At 40.8% G+C, this 17,255-nt stretch overlaps 1 protein-coding gene across 2 annotated transcripts in view; it reads right to left on the reverse strand.

The window, feature by feature from the left end:
- nlgn1 (neuroligin 1) overlaps window positions 1–14,817 on the reverse strand; it is a 429,109-nt gene extending 414,292 nt beyond the window's left edge. For both annotated transcript variants that reach the window (XM_034215987.1, XM_034215986.1), the window contains exon 1: window positions 14,383–14,817. The gene's annotated coding sequence lies outside the window, so the exon portion shown is untranslated. The remainder of the gene's footprint in view (window positions 1–14,382) is intronic.
- Between the last annotated feature and the right edge of the window lie 2,438 nt (window positions 14,818–17,255).

Raw genomic sequence — 17,255 nt, forward strand, 5'->3', positions numbered from 1 at the left:
GACACAAGACGCAGAAGAAGAGGAGGGCGAGGACTCCATCTCCCCGCAACTCTCAGTATATTGGATATTCTTTCAAATGGAAATGCACAAAGGGGCTGATGGTACTTGCCACATCATATTACTGAATTAATTTCCAAAGTGGCCTCTGCGCCCTAAAGGGATGATCCTTTGGTAATACTCTGGAGCATGTAAACTGGACTTTAGATCCTGTTATTGAGCACTAATCTGTCAATGGAAATGGAGGAGAAAAATAACAAAGTGTGTTACCGCAGCCAGTGATTCATAGCTTTCAACATGGTCCTCTACAGCCAAATGCTCTGATAAACCGATAAGAGCTTGAGAAGATGACAAAAGGCCAATAATAAGCATAACTTCATTACACAAACTTGTCACAATGTGGCTTAGGTTTCCCTTTCTTTGTAAATGTTCAATTACACCTTAACATGACCTTGGATCTTCATGACCGAATCCTCCAGGCCAACGCATTATAGCCATGATTCGTACGAAGGGATACTGATCGACTAAGGGACAGAAAGTTGTGAGTTTTGACACAATTTATTTTGGTTTGTACGGTATATTTGGCAGTTCTGCAAATAACTCTGCCGGTAATTTCTAGATTCACTGATGAATCCATTGGTCATTTGAAATGTTTGAACAATATGTCCATCCAAGTTTTCAAAGCCCAATGTGATAAACTCAAAGATATTCACTTTGATGTGATGCAAAACTAAAAAGCTGTAAATCTCCATATGCGACAGGCTGAAAACAGCATTTTACTAAGAAGATTACAATGTATAGATTCTCAAAATAGTTGACTGTAGCTTTTCTGTGGGTCTTTTGATCGTTGCAGTTCTATGTCATAAAATGAAGCAAAACTGACTTGATTTTGGACGATTATGAAAAACACCATATTATAAACAAGGATTGTTCTTTTTATAATTCATAGAAAAGGCATCTAAAGTATGCTTCAGGTATAGTTGGGCAAGGCAAATTAAATATACTTAGTAAAGGTTACTTGGTTAAACAATGTTGCCAAAAAGTAATCAGAAACGATCTAATAATGACTGCCTCAATCTTGGAAAACAATCTCGATGTGCTGCTTTTCTGTGTGCTATGTGAAAGTAAAGTGATATTGCATATTGGTCAGACAAAATGAAAGTTATCAAGACATTGCCATAGGTTTGGGAATTAGTTGTTAGTTTTGTATTTTATCAATGAAATAAATAAGAACATAAACTGCGTATTCAATTTTTCCCAAAGAAAGAAAATGGTGCTAAAGCCCTTCTTTGTAGATGCAACCATTGACCTTCTCCTTTTGTTTGCTAAAGTATGTCAACACTTTCTTCCTTTGTTACCAAGACCATAATCGCTTTTTCTACTTCAATTGTAACAACTGCCAAGAACATACTTGTTGTAACGGAGCGTCCACACTACAGCTTCAAAAAAAGCTTGGAGCTGGGCGTGTTTGAAGCTTGGGGATGTTATTCAAGCAACACAACCAACAACCAATCACATGAATCTCCCGCCCCCGACATACAAAGCAAAAACCCCCGGGGATTTTATGCGAGCAATATATATATATATAAACTCCCCAAACAGGCGAAAACCTACCAGTTTCACCCACTGTCTCTGCCACCTCCCTCCATGCCTGGTTCCTCCGGTTTGTATCCCGGTAGGTGAAGAGGGTCTGCTCATACAAAACCGGGTGATTGCTACGGCGATAATTAGTTTCTCCTCCATCTTTTTTTTAAATATAGAAATGAACGGCGGGATATCTCTCCCAGCTTAGACGCGGTTTGATTGGCTACGGCTTGAGCTGTCAGATTTTCCGAAACGGGATTTGATTGGCTGGCGTTGGCTACTCCGGCGTCTCCGGCGTCTCCGGCATCTCCGGCGTCTCCGGCGTCAGAAGTTGAACATTGTTCAACTTCTGTCGCCTGAGACGCTGGAGACGGACCGCTCTGCTACCCACAATTCAGTTCGGCGAAAAAAAGCGGCAACGTGACGTCACCCCATTCAAAGTGAATGGGCAGATTGAAGCTGTCGACGCTGCAGACGCTGTAGTGTGGACGGGCCGTAAGTGATTAACGATTTCCACGTATAACACACAAATAATGGAGATAAACTCAGAAGACCTCCATTAAAGTAAGATGTACTACACATCCTCTCGAAACACTCACTGCACTGGCACTTCATTTGGTCACAGCAATTCATGTTTTGAAGAATCATCTAATGAGAACTTCAGCACAGTGAGTCAGGAGAGGCTGAAGGACTGAAGGAGGAGGCTGGAGTACTCCGCCATCTCACACACCGGCCTATAGAGTGGCGAAGTCCCTCCCCTTCCGGTGGACCTCCATGGGACCTTATTTCCGAAAAATTATGTATTGAAGTCAATGGAGAGAGAAAGATTATCTTTCGATCCCATTTGAATTGTGCCACAAATTACACATATGATGTTTGTCATTTTAAAAGATAATTTTGCAAGTCAAAAAAAAAATAATGTGTCGTAAAACTGTGAAGTAACACATTTGTTTTGTGTGAAACGCTTAATGAACTACATCTCTGGTCTCACAGACTCTCACAACAACACACGTCACCAAGATGGCCGTCACTACTGTCTTGTCAAAAAAGTGATAGACTACCCTCACTATCAACACAATGAAACACGTCCAGAAGAATGTCATGCAAAGCAGCCTGCCTCTCTGAACTGCCTGATCGTTTTAATGTTTAATGTCAACCATTTGTGCAGATAGCATGAAGTACAAAAGATCGCCGATGCTAATGTAGCGTTAGCATTAGCATTTCTCCCCCGGGCTTAAACGGTGTATTATAGAATGATCACACCGGTGTGACAGTACTCTTCAAAGGGTTCACGAAATATGACTACTACTCTTTCTGTTTAACATTTTGGGTTACTTAGTGTTACTTCATGTTAAGGCTAATAAAAATGACAAGGCTAAGGCTGTAATGCTAACTAACGTGCTTGCTACTAGCAAGGTAGCTAACTTGATCAAGCCAGCCACTCCTGGTCCTTTCATCAGACGGGAAGCGAAAGAACGAGCAATACCCATTGCTGGTATGATAACAACCTGGTACTAAGCACACAGGCATCTTGTTAAAGTTATCTTATCTTAGCTATCTCTTATATTTAGCGGAGGAAAACAATTGTGACATCAGTTATGACATCACTTACGCGACTCTGGGATTTGTAGTCTTTCTAGTTGTGTATTTTTCATAGTCTTATATTTTAACAGTTTCAACATCATAAGATGGACATATGGCTAGGGTTAGGGTTATGTAAATGGGTTTAAAGCGCTTTTACAGACTTTGCGACCCCTCAAAATGCTTTAACATATGTTCTTTTTTTTAAAAATTGCCATTTTGCTGTGTACTGAACCTATTCACTGCTCTATCAACGTTTCATGCCAAATCGCTATATATCCTTGTTTAAAATGTACGGCAAGATGCAGTTCCTTTCCAAACCGCGATAAGCGTCGAACCTATTTTGAGCCTAAACGCGATATGTCCTCTCTACCAATCAGAATTCGGTGAGCGTTCTATGCAATCCAACATGGCGGGGCTCTGAGTCGAGGTTTGTTTATGTTCATTCAGTCTTCGAAATAAGTCTTTAAATGTCTTTAAACTGTTGTAACACCTTTGATGGCCTGGATGAGCCAGTGAGACCTACACCTGCGGGTAGAAAACGTCGACTGGACAAAGAAAACCACAAACAACAACAAAAGAAGGTTCGTCACTTGGGTGGCGTGTTAATACCGACTGTGGGATGTCAACACAAAGCTGCTGCGAAAGGTTCCTGTCAGGCCGAGAAGCTGTCACCGAACGACCTGATGATGAACTTCAACCATTTGTACGAAAAACCAAAAAAGGTTGACCAGGACCGGGCTATACTTCATCTCCTGGACATCACGCAAGTGAAAAGGAAGCGTCCGAAAGTTCAGGACGTAAACAAACAAAAAGACCGGAACGTATCTGTCAAGTACAATCTCTTGTGCAACAGTCACCCAGAGAAGGTTCCCGTTTGCAAGGCGACCTTCATTAAAGTGTTTGGTGAGTACAACTTTCGTTTCAGAATTTGCTAGTTTAATACCATTTTGCAGCAAAGATCTTCTGCTGTTAATAAGCATGCTAACGTGACATGGAAAGTATACTAGCCTACTGATGTCATTGCTATAGAGCAGGGCTACGGAAGCTGTGTGTGTGTGTGTGTGTGTGTGTGTGTGTGTGTGTGTGTGTGTGTGTGTGTGTGTGTGTGTGTGTGTGTGACTCCTAATGGCTTTGAGGTTAATAAAAACTGTGGGGCGTATGTAAAGACGAGAGAGAGAGAGAGAGATAGTAAGGCTGTAGGTCTGTGAAGAGGAGAGAGAGAGAGAGGCTGTAGATCGTCTGTAGGGGGAGAGAGGCTGTAGAGAGAGAGAGAGAGAGAGATGTGTGTGAAAGGTGATGTTAAGCAAAAGAGGTTATTTGATTTATATTCATTGATAGTATGACTCCCTGATATCATATGTTGCATGTTCTCGTTTTAAAAAAAAAGACATAAACCATCAATTTAAAAAAATGGATGGATTTATAGCGTTTTTTTAAAAAAAACAAAAAAAACTTTGATTTATTCAACAACAATATTGTTGTTTAATTTAATCAACAATATTGTTGTTTGATTTAATAATCATTGTTCAATATGTTCAGACTGAGCCAACAAACCATTTTAACAGGATAAATTTAATATTAACAAAATGTGTGGGTCTAGGTAAAAAATGTAATTTTCCTGAAAACTATTAAAATGGATGTATAGCGTTTTGGAAAAGAACTCCTCATATACAAGTAAGCTTTCACACACATTCATACAGAGGCAGATGCTGCCATACACTTGTTCAGGGAGAGGGGGGCTTCCTTTCCTGGGAAATTACAAACTTTTAGGATCCGCACTGAAAACGTCACACTGACGCTAAAATCTCTCTCCTGTATAAGATGGAGCTGCAGAGGAGACTCAACAAGAGCTCTTTGTGAGAATTACACTGCAATAAGAGGGGCTTTACAAATGTTGGTGGCTGATGACGAAGAGCGCCAGGACACACGGCGAGAGGCCTCTGCGCTGTGTGGCAAACTTGGGAAACTAGAGACTGCTCTGCTGACAATATTTTGGGACACTGTACTGCACCAATTCAAGCTTATGAGCACTGGCTTGCAAAAGAAAGACATTGACCTAATGACAGCTGTGCGACTTTTGGAATCGCTGCGCACTTATGTTGCATCACTACGAGGGACATTTTCGGACTTTGAGACATCTGCCCGGGCCGTCACCGGCGTGACACAGACATACCAGCACGAGACTCACCGTGTTGGTAAAAGACGAGTATTTGATGACGAGACAGTGGAGCACGAGGTGGTACTGACTGGCAGTAAAAAAATCCAGGTTGAGACATTCAATGTAATTATTGACAGGTTGCTCTCAGGACTGAGCAAACGCCTGGATGCATACAAAGTCATTAATGATCACTTTGGAGTCCTATTTGACATGTGCTGTGATGACACTGATCTCCGCAGACGGGCCAATATTCTCTCCTCGTCATATCCTACTGACTTGGATAAGTCATTAGGAGATGAGCTGATCCAGTTTAGGGCTTTTGTCATCACAGAGCCAGATAACACCCCTGCAAACAGACTGCAGGTGGTGCTTAAACATGGACTACAGACAACATTCCCCAATGTTTTTGTTGCGCTCAGGATTTTTCTCACACTGCCTGTAACCAACTGCGAGGGTTAGGGTGCCTTTTCACAGCTTAAACGCATCAACAATGAATTTAGGACAACCATGGCTCAGAAGAGACTTTCAGCCCTTTCTTTGATGGCCATCGAGTCTGATGTTGTGAGGGATCTGGATTTTGATGACCTAATCACAGACTTTTCAAAGAGAAAGGCAAGGAAGAGACACTTCTAAAAGGTAAGATCCAATGTCTCTCATACACACTCATTCACTCTCTCTCTCACACACACACTCACTCTCTCTCCCTCTGACATATACATACACACACACACACACACACACACACACACACACACACACACACACACACACACACACACACACACACACACACACACACACACACACACACTCTTCCATCACATATACTGATCACTTAGTTGAGCAACCACACCATTTCACTACATATTTTACTTTTGTAACTCTCAATGTTTGTAACTAATACAACTCCTTGTGTACTTGTACAGCCAGCCAGTCATATTTTGGCATTAAGTGGGGTGCTGGTCTGAGGTTATGAGTGATATTACCTAGGTATTCCTGAGCCATACACTGTCTTGGGATCTTATCCATTGTATCTTTGTCTTGTGATTTTTGACTAAAAGGGCAAAAGGCTAGACCTGCTTTGGTTGAACTATGTGGCTGCGTCCCTGCTTTTGACAAATAGGTGTGCGATTTGACATGCCAGATTGACTGAAAATTCTAAATATTGGTCATGTTGGTAGGATTGGGTAGGCGTGGTGTTACTTGTTGGTACGTGGGTTGGGGGGGGGCCATGAGCGCTCAGTGCCTCTTTTTTTCCTTTTTCAAAAATAGCACAATACAATTGAAGTACGCAGAGAACTATAGCCATCCGCTGCCTTGTCGTGTACCTTGGAGAAAAGGAAGAGGACCTTTTCAAGGAGTTTAGCGACGTAATTCAAAATCTTGAAATAAAATAAAATCCACAGGACAAAAGCACTGCTCTCTGTCAGTTACATTCTGAAGCATATTGCACTTTTGGCCACACCCCAATCAATAATATCTTAGCAACGTTCAGCATGGATAGGTGTTGACAGCAATGGCATGGGAAAAGGATTGTGTAACATTTGAAAAGTGGCTTCTGCTCTTCACTTAACCAGTTCACATATTGTATGGAACCTGTGAAACAGATGAGAAGATACACTAAAGCTTGCATGGTTGTAATTGACAAAATCTGTCCACATGCATTCAAACACTAGGCAAAGTACTCAAAAGCACCTCTGTGTGTCTTCAGGACCACATTGCCATGACGACACACACATGCAGACTCAATAGGTGAAAACAATACCAGCGTTGCTTTAGCAGCTGGTAATAATGGCTCTGAATTATCTAACAGTTTAAAAAGTATGCAGTTACCTAATTCATTATCTCTGATGCGCTAACCTATGATTTAATGTGTTTCAAAAGGACTTGAATATCGCCTTCATCAGTGACCGGTCCACCCAGGATCTGACCATACGATGGCAGCCATCGTGGTCCAGGGAAACAAATGAATGTGCAAGCATTCTGCGTTAAATGTGTTCATACTGTTTGACATAATGACTGTCGGCAGTGTAAACATCTTTGTTACATCTTTTGTAAAATGGATGTGTGTGATCTGCAGACTGGTGGCCATTGAGAGTTTGTTACTGTAGTTCTACAAAAACTTTACAGATTTGACATATTAGGCACTGGTTTGAAATATGCAAAGGCCTCTAACTTCGTTGTCATGGCAGCATGTATTTGCTGTGTCTCCATTTCCCATGGTAATATGGCTAATGTGTTTATTTATTATTTGTGGGGCAATTTAAATTTGTGTTATTTATCTTTTTTTTCAAGATTGAAATGAAGCACAGCGCAAGTTCTTTCAGGAAGACTGGGTGTATATTATATACACCCAGTCTTCCTGAAAGAATGTATGAATGTGAATGTATATAGTATATACATTCACTCCGCAGCTGCATATAACCAGCTCATCACAGGCGTTCTCTTTAACCTATTACATTTCACCTCATTCTCCAGCAGCCAATCATCGAGCTGCAGCCAAACTATAAAATGGTTCTCCTCTCTCCTGCAGTCAGCTGTGATTTCAGGTGTTCATGCACCTTATCATATGGCCTGTGTCCATAAATGTTCAAACCAAATGAATTCTCTCCTGATTGAAACACCATGTGTTGAAATAAACAACTGCAGTTCAAATGTTTTTAATTTAAATGTTTTGTTGTGGAATCAATTCATTTCTTTCTTTAAAGGCAAAAACATGAAAAAGCTAAGAAAAAAACTATTGAATCAAATATATTTGGAGCAACTTAATTTATAAATGGTTGTCAACTTAAAAACGTGTGTTCACAATGATGGTAATTAAGTACATACAACTTAAAATTCCTTTTAAATCATGTGGTAAAACAAGTCGGAACAACTTAATCTTTTGAATAATCAACTTCAAAACTTGTGTTTATAATACCAATTATTAAGTAAGTGGTAATTAAAAACTCCTCTGATTGTAGAGGAAAAGCTTTCTCCCCTAACTCAAATAACTTTGTTGCTTTAAGACAATTTCATTAAAAGTTGTCTTAACTCAATAAACATCGATGCAAACTGTTGCGTTGATTTTCTTTGTTGAGCCAAGGCATTTGTTTTTAGAGTGCAGGTGACAGTTGCCAGGAGCCTCAACAAGTGTGTCAGCAAACAGACAGAGTGCAGTCAACAGAGACCTCCCACCAGAAAGAATACCCCGGCCTGGACTCCTGGATTTTCAGTACAAGGAATTGTTTTCTACAGAATTTTGTGACAAACAAGGTTCCTACACTGAAATATCAAACAATAGTATATTATACGTTCTCTGCTGCTTGCTTATAACCTCTGTCTGTCATCACTGATAACATGCAGGTATCACTTCACCCCAAGGTCTGTTTTATTTCAGCATCCTCCCTATCCTCCATTTCTAAATGATTGTGTATGTATGTGCATGTTGGTGGAGTCATGCCTATTCTTGCTCCACGTACATGATCACCTCTAATGAACTCACTGTTGTTTTTCACACAATTCGACAAGGCCTGTCTTCCTTCCAAAAAGCTCATTTGCATTTTTTCAAATAACAAGCATGCAAGTTGTTTGTTTGATTCTCATTCTATGCAATTAAAACATTCGGATAATTAAAAGAAACAGTGTGAGCAGAGCAGTAATGTGCACCAACCATGAGCCAGGCGCTGTCAAATAATTTGGAGCATAATTTAAGCATCACTATCAAAGAGGCAGAATAACAGTGGTTTGTTTCAAAGGGGTTTGTTTTGCTCTTGATACTATTGTTAATAGGCTCCCCATGTTGAATATTATCCAAATTCAAAAGGAAGTTTTTTTCTTTTTTCATAACCACAGGGTGAGGTTGATAATTGCATGGCTGAAGGAGGTAGACTTATCTGTATGGTTGCCTTTGAGGATGCACACGTCTGTTGTCCTCATTAAATGGTGCGATTATTACAATGATATTTCCATTATGTTCCACTGAAGGTTTGGGTTTTTGGATTTCTATACATGAGACGGTTTGAAACACTAGTTGGTTGGTACCAAAGTAAAAAGTAATTTGCAAGCTGTATCTTTGAGTCTTGTCCTGTGTCTTAAATGGTGTACTTCTGTAGGCTACTTACATTTGCTATTTTAGTGCATAAGTGCGCCCAAATGCGAAGTATTGCAGAAAGCACCATCAGCACCCGGATGGTCCACAAAAAATTGTCAAAAAGTTGAGGATGGAACGCTGGACACTTCTCGAAATCAACATTCCCCATCTTTGCTACGAAAAGGAATTAACACATCTGGTTGTTTTGAGAGCACTAGAAAAAATAGTTGTACATGTGGGTGTTTTCTACGGAGCCCCCTTTAAGGGCTCCGTAGAAAACAGAGAGAAAAAAAAGTCAGGATAACAGGTTAGTATCTCGTGCGCATGAGAAACTAACCCGTTATCCCGACTTTTTTTTTTTTGTTGAGAAAGTTACCGGTGCGCCAAGGAGGAAGTGCAGCGCACAGGAGACAACCATTTCATTGCAGACTGTTATGTTTACGTGGGGAAATGACAGTGCGTACATTATTTGAGATATATTTCGTACTCAGACTTCACTTTGAGGACATTTCGGCCAGGGGTGTGTGGTTACTCCAGGAGGCAGCGGGACGTGTAACTCAGAGAAGAGCAGCACCAGCGCTCAAAGAGCTTTTACGCACCGCCTACACTGTGTTTACCTTCATTCGAACAGCTATAAAAAGTTACGTTTTAACCACACACACACACCTCTACACACACCTCCACACACACACACACACACACACACACACACACACACACACACACACACACACACACACACACACACACACACACACACACACCACACACACACACACACACACACACACACACACACACACACACACACCTCAACACACATCGAACTGCCCGATTACTCCCCCTTTTATTAGTTTTATGAAGGAGATGTCCGGTCACCAAGGCGCATGATGGGCGGACTGGGACTAAAAATCAGCCCGGGAATCTCACCCAGCCCCCGTAAACTGTCCACGTGGGGGTGGGGGGGCTAGTGAACTGTCAACAGGGGGGGAGCCTCGCTGCGGGGAAACAGTGGACCTAGTGGCCCGATTGGAGTGGGCCGAGTGGCCCGACCGGCCCACTTCGGTACCGGCCCATCGGGATTTGTCCCAATGGCCGGTCCGCCACTGGCTCTGTGTGTATATGTTCTGAGTGTTTGTTTCTCTTTAAAACAGCTGCGGGCAGCAGGTAGCCTACTCTGAGAGTCACGAACATTAATTCATAGATCAAAGCAGACTGGTTTACAGACTCTCCTGTTTTGCCAATCGGGTGCTTAAACAAACAGCTCTACACCCCTGACCGAAATGTCCTTAAAATGAAGTCTGAGTTCGAAATATATCTCAAATAATGTATGCACTGTCATTTCCCACGTAAACATAACAGTCTGCAATGAGCGCACGAGATACTAACCCGTTATCCCGACTTTCTTTTTTCTCTCTCTCTTTTTTTTTTTCATGTCCCTTTAGGGGCTCCGTAGTTTTCCACAATTAAAGAAACATAGCATTAAAGTGGTGTTGAAAATCCACAACTTTTAATTTTATAAAGAAATGTAACCATGAACCGATACAGTGAACAATCTTTGTTAGCTAGCTAGCAGCCATTGTCCCTTCCAGTGAGGTCACAGCAACCGTGAACAATTTGAGACTACATTACACAATTTGGCAGTGTACTTAGGGAAGTGTGCGAATTGAGACATAACATTGACATTTCCCCCAGTACAGGAGTATTTGATTTATTTTAATTGTCTTGCAACAAATGGTAAACAGTAACAACAACCACAATGATCAGAAAATTAAAAAAATGTTTTAAAGATTTGATTTACATAACAGAAATGTCCTCTAAGAATGGTGCAATGTACTGTGTCTTGGCTGTTAAACATAAATACACATGTATTGAATAATTCTAACTGATCAACACGGATGTCAGAATCCCCATTAGGACCTGTCAAAGAAATGAAATCAATTTTGTTTTATAACTATCTTTTCCCATGATACTATTCTCACCAACCTGAGCAAAGCGGATAAGAATTCTACACAGTACCAGGATTTCAAAAAATGTGTCTATGTTTTTCCCAATTTGTTGAGTCAGATTGCATTTAGCAGTTAGTGTTAAGACATCAAACTAAATATACTGTCATTTCTTTTCAGGTTATTTTGTTAACTGTTAAAGGGATACAGCTCATTCCCTAACCACCCAGGTTTTACATTGAGGTTAGATTAAGTTATTTATGGTCCTCGCAATGAAAAGCTCTTATTGACTGCAACATATGAATCATTTCTTTTTTCAATAAGACGTAGGAGGAAACAAAGTGTTAAACTGAAGCACTTTCCTCTCAAACAAACTATAGATCAGCTTGGTGAAACCACTTTTACCCTCTATCAATACCTAATTTATTTTCTGCAGTCTCAGTAAATAAAGATGCATATTTAAAAGATTCTAATTGTTTCCTTTGTCGCAATGATTCCAGGGTAATTAGATCTTAACAAGATATGGTATGTTCTGCAGTGCTATACACAATTTATTCAATCTCTAATTTAATCGCACAAAACCCTGCTTGGGATCAAACCAGAAACCTTATAGTTTGAGTATGTCACCATATCTATATTGAGCAGCTGTCCCATGGAGAAGCAACACTATGATGTTATACTTCACATAGAAATACACCATATGTCCAACTGAATACATTCCCAATGACTTCTCCAAAGTGATTTCAGACATTAACTTTTAGGTTTAAAAGCAGTGTGTTCAGCTTTTAGGGCCCCAAAAGTATGTTGAATTCAAAGCACAGATTTGTCATTGGTTATTTCACCTGTTGTATGATGGGATGTGGATAACAGAGAGTTATCGTAGTAGGATATTCTCTGTTAACCATATAGTCTTGCTCTAATAAATATCCCGGACTCTTTTATAGAACTAGTTGAATAGCCTAGTTGAGCCCCTTATTGGGAGTCTAGGCACAATTTGTTATGACAATGTAACCTCAACATTTGAAACTATAGAAATGGAGATACATCCGTGCAAAGATTACCATCAAGATGATTTGCCATTAGCAAGTTGCCCCTTTTATAAACAAATCGTCATTACAACACAATCAGTAAATTGTATCTGTGTACCCACTTCAGCACATTGCCAGCCAAGGGCAACCTCTTTATTTTAAACTGACATTTCCTAATGTACTCAACAAGTTAATATAAATGCATTAATAGTGTAAACTATAAAGGCTCGATCTTTACAGAACATGTCCTTGGGAGTAGGCTGCCTCAGCATTAGGACACACTTGTAGGACAAACTGTCATAGGCTCATACTCTGACTGTAGCTTTTCTACCTTTGGAGCTTTTTTTCCCAAACAAATACCCAGACCTCATTGTAGATGCTTTGTGGCACAGGGAAAATAATAAAATACTTATTTCATGGTATTCACCACTAATGGAACCCATATTATATTGGGTGTACCACTGTTTTGTTATAATTAAACAAAAGTGATGGTATATGCCCACTTCAGCCAATCAAGTTCAATGTCAAACTGATATTTCTTAATGTCAAACAGTTAATACCATGACTTCAATTTAAACAGGGCTACTGCACGAGTCAACAAGTCATCTATAATTTACAATCTGCTACCTCATATGTACAGAATCTGTAGAGGAGAGGAGAGGAGGATGTGTGTAAACCAGAGGAGTGAGCAGTACGTGAAGAGAGTGGAAGGAGACATGATGAGCGGTGAGTAGATGTTTTCCTTGAGGGCTGAGCTATGTAGATCAGAACCCCTGGGACTGAGTGGCGTGAACCACAGGAGCCATCCTTTCCTTGCCCCCCCCCCCCTTACCCTTCTCCTTTACTCAACTGGAAACATCATCAAGGCTGCCTCTGCATGTGCTACGAACACGCAAATCTTCACTAAAGGTCATCGACAGATCACATCCCCAGCATCATCCCTGACAAAAATGTGTACAAATATGAGGTTTTCAGCTGCCTGCCTTGATCAAGCAAGGCGATTTTTTTTGTAGCTGGAGCCATGACTTAGGCTACATCTGTGTAAGTGAGCTACATATACAGAAGCCCTTTGCCATATATCTGGGTGTGAGAGGTGATGGTGTGATGTCATTAAGGACCGTCTCTCTTTACCAGGGCCACGTCGCGCAGCATCCAAAAGGCTCTTTCTACTTCATTTGTTGCTGTGAAAAGTCCTTGGAGCGCACATACACAAATACCGCATTCATCCAGTTTTATATGGTGATGGTGCCCCCGCAGCGGCCGACGGACGCAACTTTACTCCTCCTCCTCCTCCTCCTCCTCCTCCTCCTCCTCCTCCTCCTCCTCCTCCTCCTCCTCCTCCTCCTCCTCCTCCTCCTCCTCCTCCTCCTCCTCCTCCTCCTCCTCCTCCTCCTCCTCCTCCTGCTGGATTGGGAGGATAGAGAGACTCCATTCACCATACGCGCGCACAGCCTTCTCATCAGCCCCCCCCCCCCCCACCTCCCCTCTACCCTGATCCCCAGCAATCAGCCTGAGAGAAGGTCCGCGTTAATTCGATGTAGTATTTAAACAAATGTTATACTTCAAAACGCATTACTGATTGAGAATGGATAACAAACGCTTATTAATGACATCAAACCGAGCAGTGACAGTTATGCATAGTTCATACATTTCTACAGCAGGGTTTTATTTCTAAAGAGAAAGTAGGATATTAACCACGCAGCCATTTCGGTCAAAGCCTTATTTAAGTTTTTTTTGGAACCCGGCTATTTTGCGCAGCTGTGTGAGTCCATGCGCTCGGAACAGAGTGAGAGAAAGTGTCAGACACAGGAGCTGCTGCTCTCTCCTGTGCAGCATCACTAAACCCTTCCACCGAGCAGAATGTGGAGAAAAATACATTCAGTCTCAACTTCATTACCATCATGAAGTGATAAAATGAGCCCACTGTATCGCTAGATTGGCAAAGTGTGAAAGCCACAAACTGAATTTATTTCATTGCCTGGATGCAGAATGAAAGTGTGAACGTGCATTTACCGTTAAGACAGGATCCCCAGATCCGCTGCTTTTTCCCCCTCCACCTCAGACAATATTCCTCTGTGTCCCGTTAGGATAAGGTGCATTCCATCCAAAAGCCAAATAGCCCCCCTCACACAGAAAAAAAAAAAATACCGACGCTGGAGCGTTGCTGGAAATAACGCTGGCGCACTTTTCCACTCCAGAGGGAAGAAACTCAGGTTAGTATGCGGTCCAACATTAACACACGCGCGGAAAGAAATTAGTCCAAAATCAAGTCCGCTGATAATCCAAAATGTTTTCTTGTTTTTTAATCATAACAATAATAAGAAGGATATTCTCCTACAGAGCACTCCAGGTCCTTTTCACGCGCACCGGGCTACATGTTAATGACGGTGATCTAAGAGAAAAAGAAGCCAGAGTAGGAATTTTCCCCCCATCGTCCGCTCCTCACGATCCAGGCTGTACTTGGCTGATAAAACACCGTCCTCTCTCTCTCTCTGCTCTCTCCTCCTCGCCCCCTCCCCTCACCCCTCTCCTCGCCCCCCTCCTCCAGCTCTCAGTCTCTCAGCAGCTTTCATGGAGCAGAGACGCGCCTAGCGGCCTTGAATGGAACTCCACAGCCTCATTAGTTCGCCCTCCCCCCCCCCCCCCCCCCCCCCCTCACTACATGTTTGCTCTTAAAGATACATGGGAAAGTGTTATTTTGTATCTATGTGTGCCTTCCAGGGGAGGAAAATGATGGAATATGCATAGGTCATGTGAAAATATATATTTTATTAATACAGATCTGTGTATAGTGCTTCAACTAGAGCAACAATAACAGCTGTATAATAATTACAAGGGCTTTATAAAAATACATGAGAAATAAAGTAGAAAGCAACAAGACGGTTGCCTTTTTCAGGAGAAAGTAGATTAGATTAAAAACAAAATATGTCGTACATAATACAGAAATACCAATAATATAATTTAAAAAAATTTATAGAGAAATATAACAACAATAGGAGGGTTATTAAACTCTAACCCTATCCTTTTAAATTATCTAAATTACCAAAATAGATAGCAGAACTGAGTATAGTGTTTCAACTTGTGCAACAAAAAATCTGAAAAAAAAGAAATCTGTATGAAAGGAATTGAAAATGTCTTACTTAATAATTTATATAGCGCCTTTCACGAAACCCAAGGATGCTTTACAATGGGAATACTTACTAATACTTTATCACTTATTGCTTTAATTAGTGATTGAGGGAACATTCCAAAGGCTTTGTTTATTACTAGTTAACTATTAAAAACAAAAACAAGAAACTGTGAAAAAAGCAAGAAAGGATACCTTTTCCAGGGAAAAGTAGATTATATTAAGAATACAATGTTGTACAGTAGACAGAAATATCAATATTATAATCAAATGTTCACGGAAAAGCAGAACAAAAATAAGAGGTTGATCAACTGCAGCCTTTCAAAAAAGAAATCTGAATGATATAATAGAAAAATAAATAAATAGAAGAAAATATATTATAAACATATAGTGAAAATGTACGTTAAAGATAAAACAGGAAATTAAATTAGTATGTCCAATAAAGTATAAATAATATATAATGAATACATTACATATTGATATATATTAAATATCAATGAATCAGACACTTTTTCAAATAAAGTCTTGGAAAATGTTCCTTAAAACTAAATAAAAATGTAAAGTTCTAATTACCCAAAGCCTTTATATTACAGTCCCACACACTGTACTATCACATATAACTGAGAAAGTAGAAAAGGGGTAATGCTTGGACATTTTTTGTTTGAAATTTGGCTTAATCAATATAGAATTATTTAATTTCCAAAAATATTAAAAAAAATGTGTTGCATTTAAAATGACCAACTACAAAATAAATGTTTAAATGTATTAATTGCAACAATACACAACAAAACAGTAAGGGGTTATTGCTGACTTATTTTGCAACAACTTTTTTAATCTCTCAAAATGTCCACTCCGTCTTGTATACCCGGTGCTTCTGACCCCTGGCTTTGGAGCACCACTGATGCCCCTTTCACACCAACGCGTTTTCAGCTCCGGCTCGGAGCTGGAGCCTGAAAAGTACCGTTTTTTCCTGTTCACACCGCAGAGGCGACAACTCTTAGCTCCGGAATCCGGTTCACTTCCAGCTCCAAAAAATTGTCCGTCTAGACTAGAGGCAAGAGCTTCGGAGCTAAGAGGCGGCGTCGCTTACGTCTCTCTTACGTTGAGGCGGGTTGAAGTAGATGCTGAAGACCACAAAGAAGTCTTGCATTTCGCATGTGATGTTTGTAAAGTTCCAAGTAAAGTCGTCCCTTGTAAAGTCGTCCGATGCCTTCCATTTCTTTTCGTAAGAGGATAACCAAAGCGAACAGCGCTTTAATACAATCGGCCATTGTTGTTGTTGTCGATGTGAGGGATTTCCGCGCGGTTTGGATTTTATGAAGCAGGCACGTAAACGGTGACGTCATGACGCAGCAGCGGCAGCTCTAGGCGGTGTGAACAGAGCGGGAGCAGAAAAGGGAAATCGGAGCTGAACCAGAAAAGCTCCCGCTCTGAGCTAGAAAGGGAAAAGCGCTGGTGTGAAAGCCGCATTAGAGGGATAGTTCAATGAACACAGTTAATTTCTCCACCATCTGCACATCTCAGTTAGGAGTCAACGATGAAAGCAGAACACATCCTATTATTTTCAGTCCATACCTCTACTGGGCACTACAATATAGAAAAAAGAAACGTGTCATATCATTGATATGCAGCCCATACACAGCTGTATCTGCCAGTGAGGCGGAACGACCTGGTGGCCTGCGTCTCTCAACCTCTGTCTCGCTGATATGGAGTTCTGGATGTCAGAAAACTTTCTACAATTACATGAAGGCAAGTCTGA

The sequence above is a fragment of the Gymnodraco acuticeps genome, unplaced genomic scaffold (assembly GCF_902827175.1).
Source record: "Gymnodraco acuticeps unplaced genomic scaffold, fGymAcu1.1, whole genome shotgun sequence".
NCBI classification, from domain to species: Eukaryota; Metazoa; Chordata; class Actinopteri; order Perciformes; family Bathydraconidae; genus Gymnodraco; species Gymnodraco acuticeps.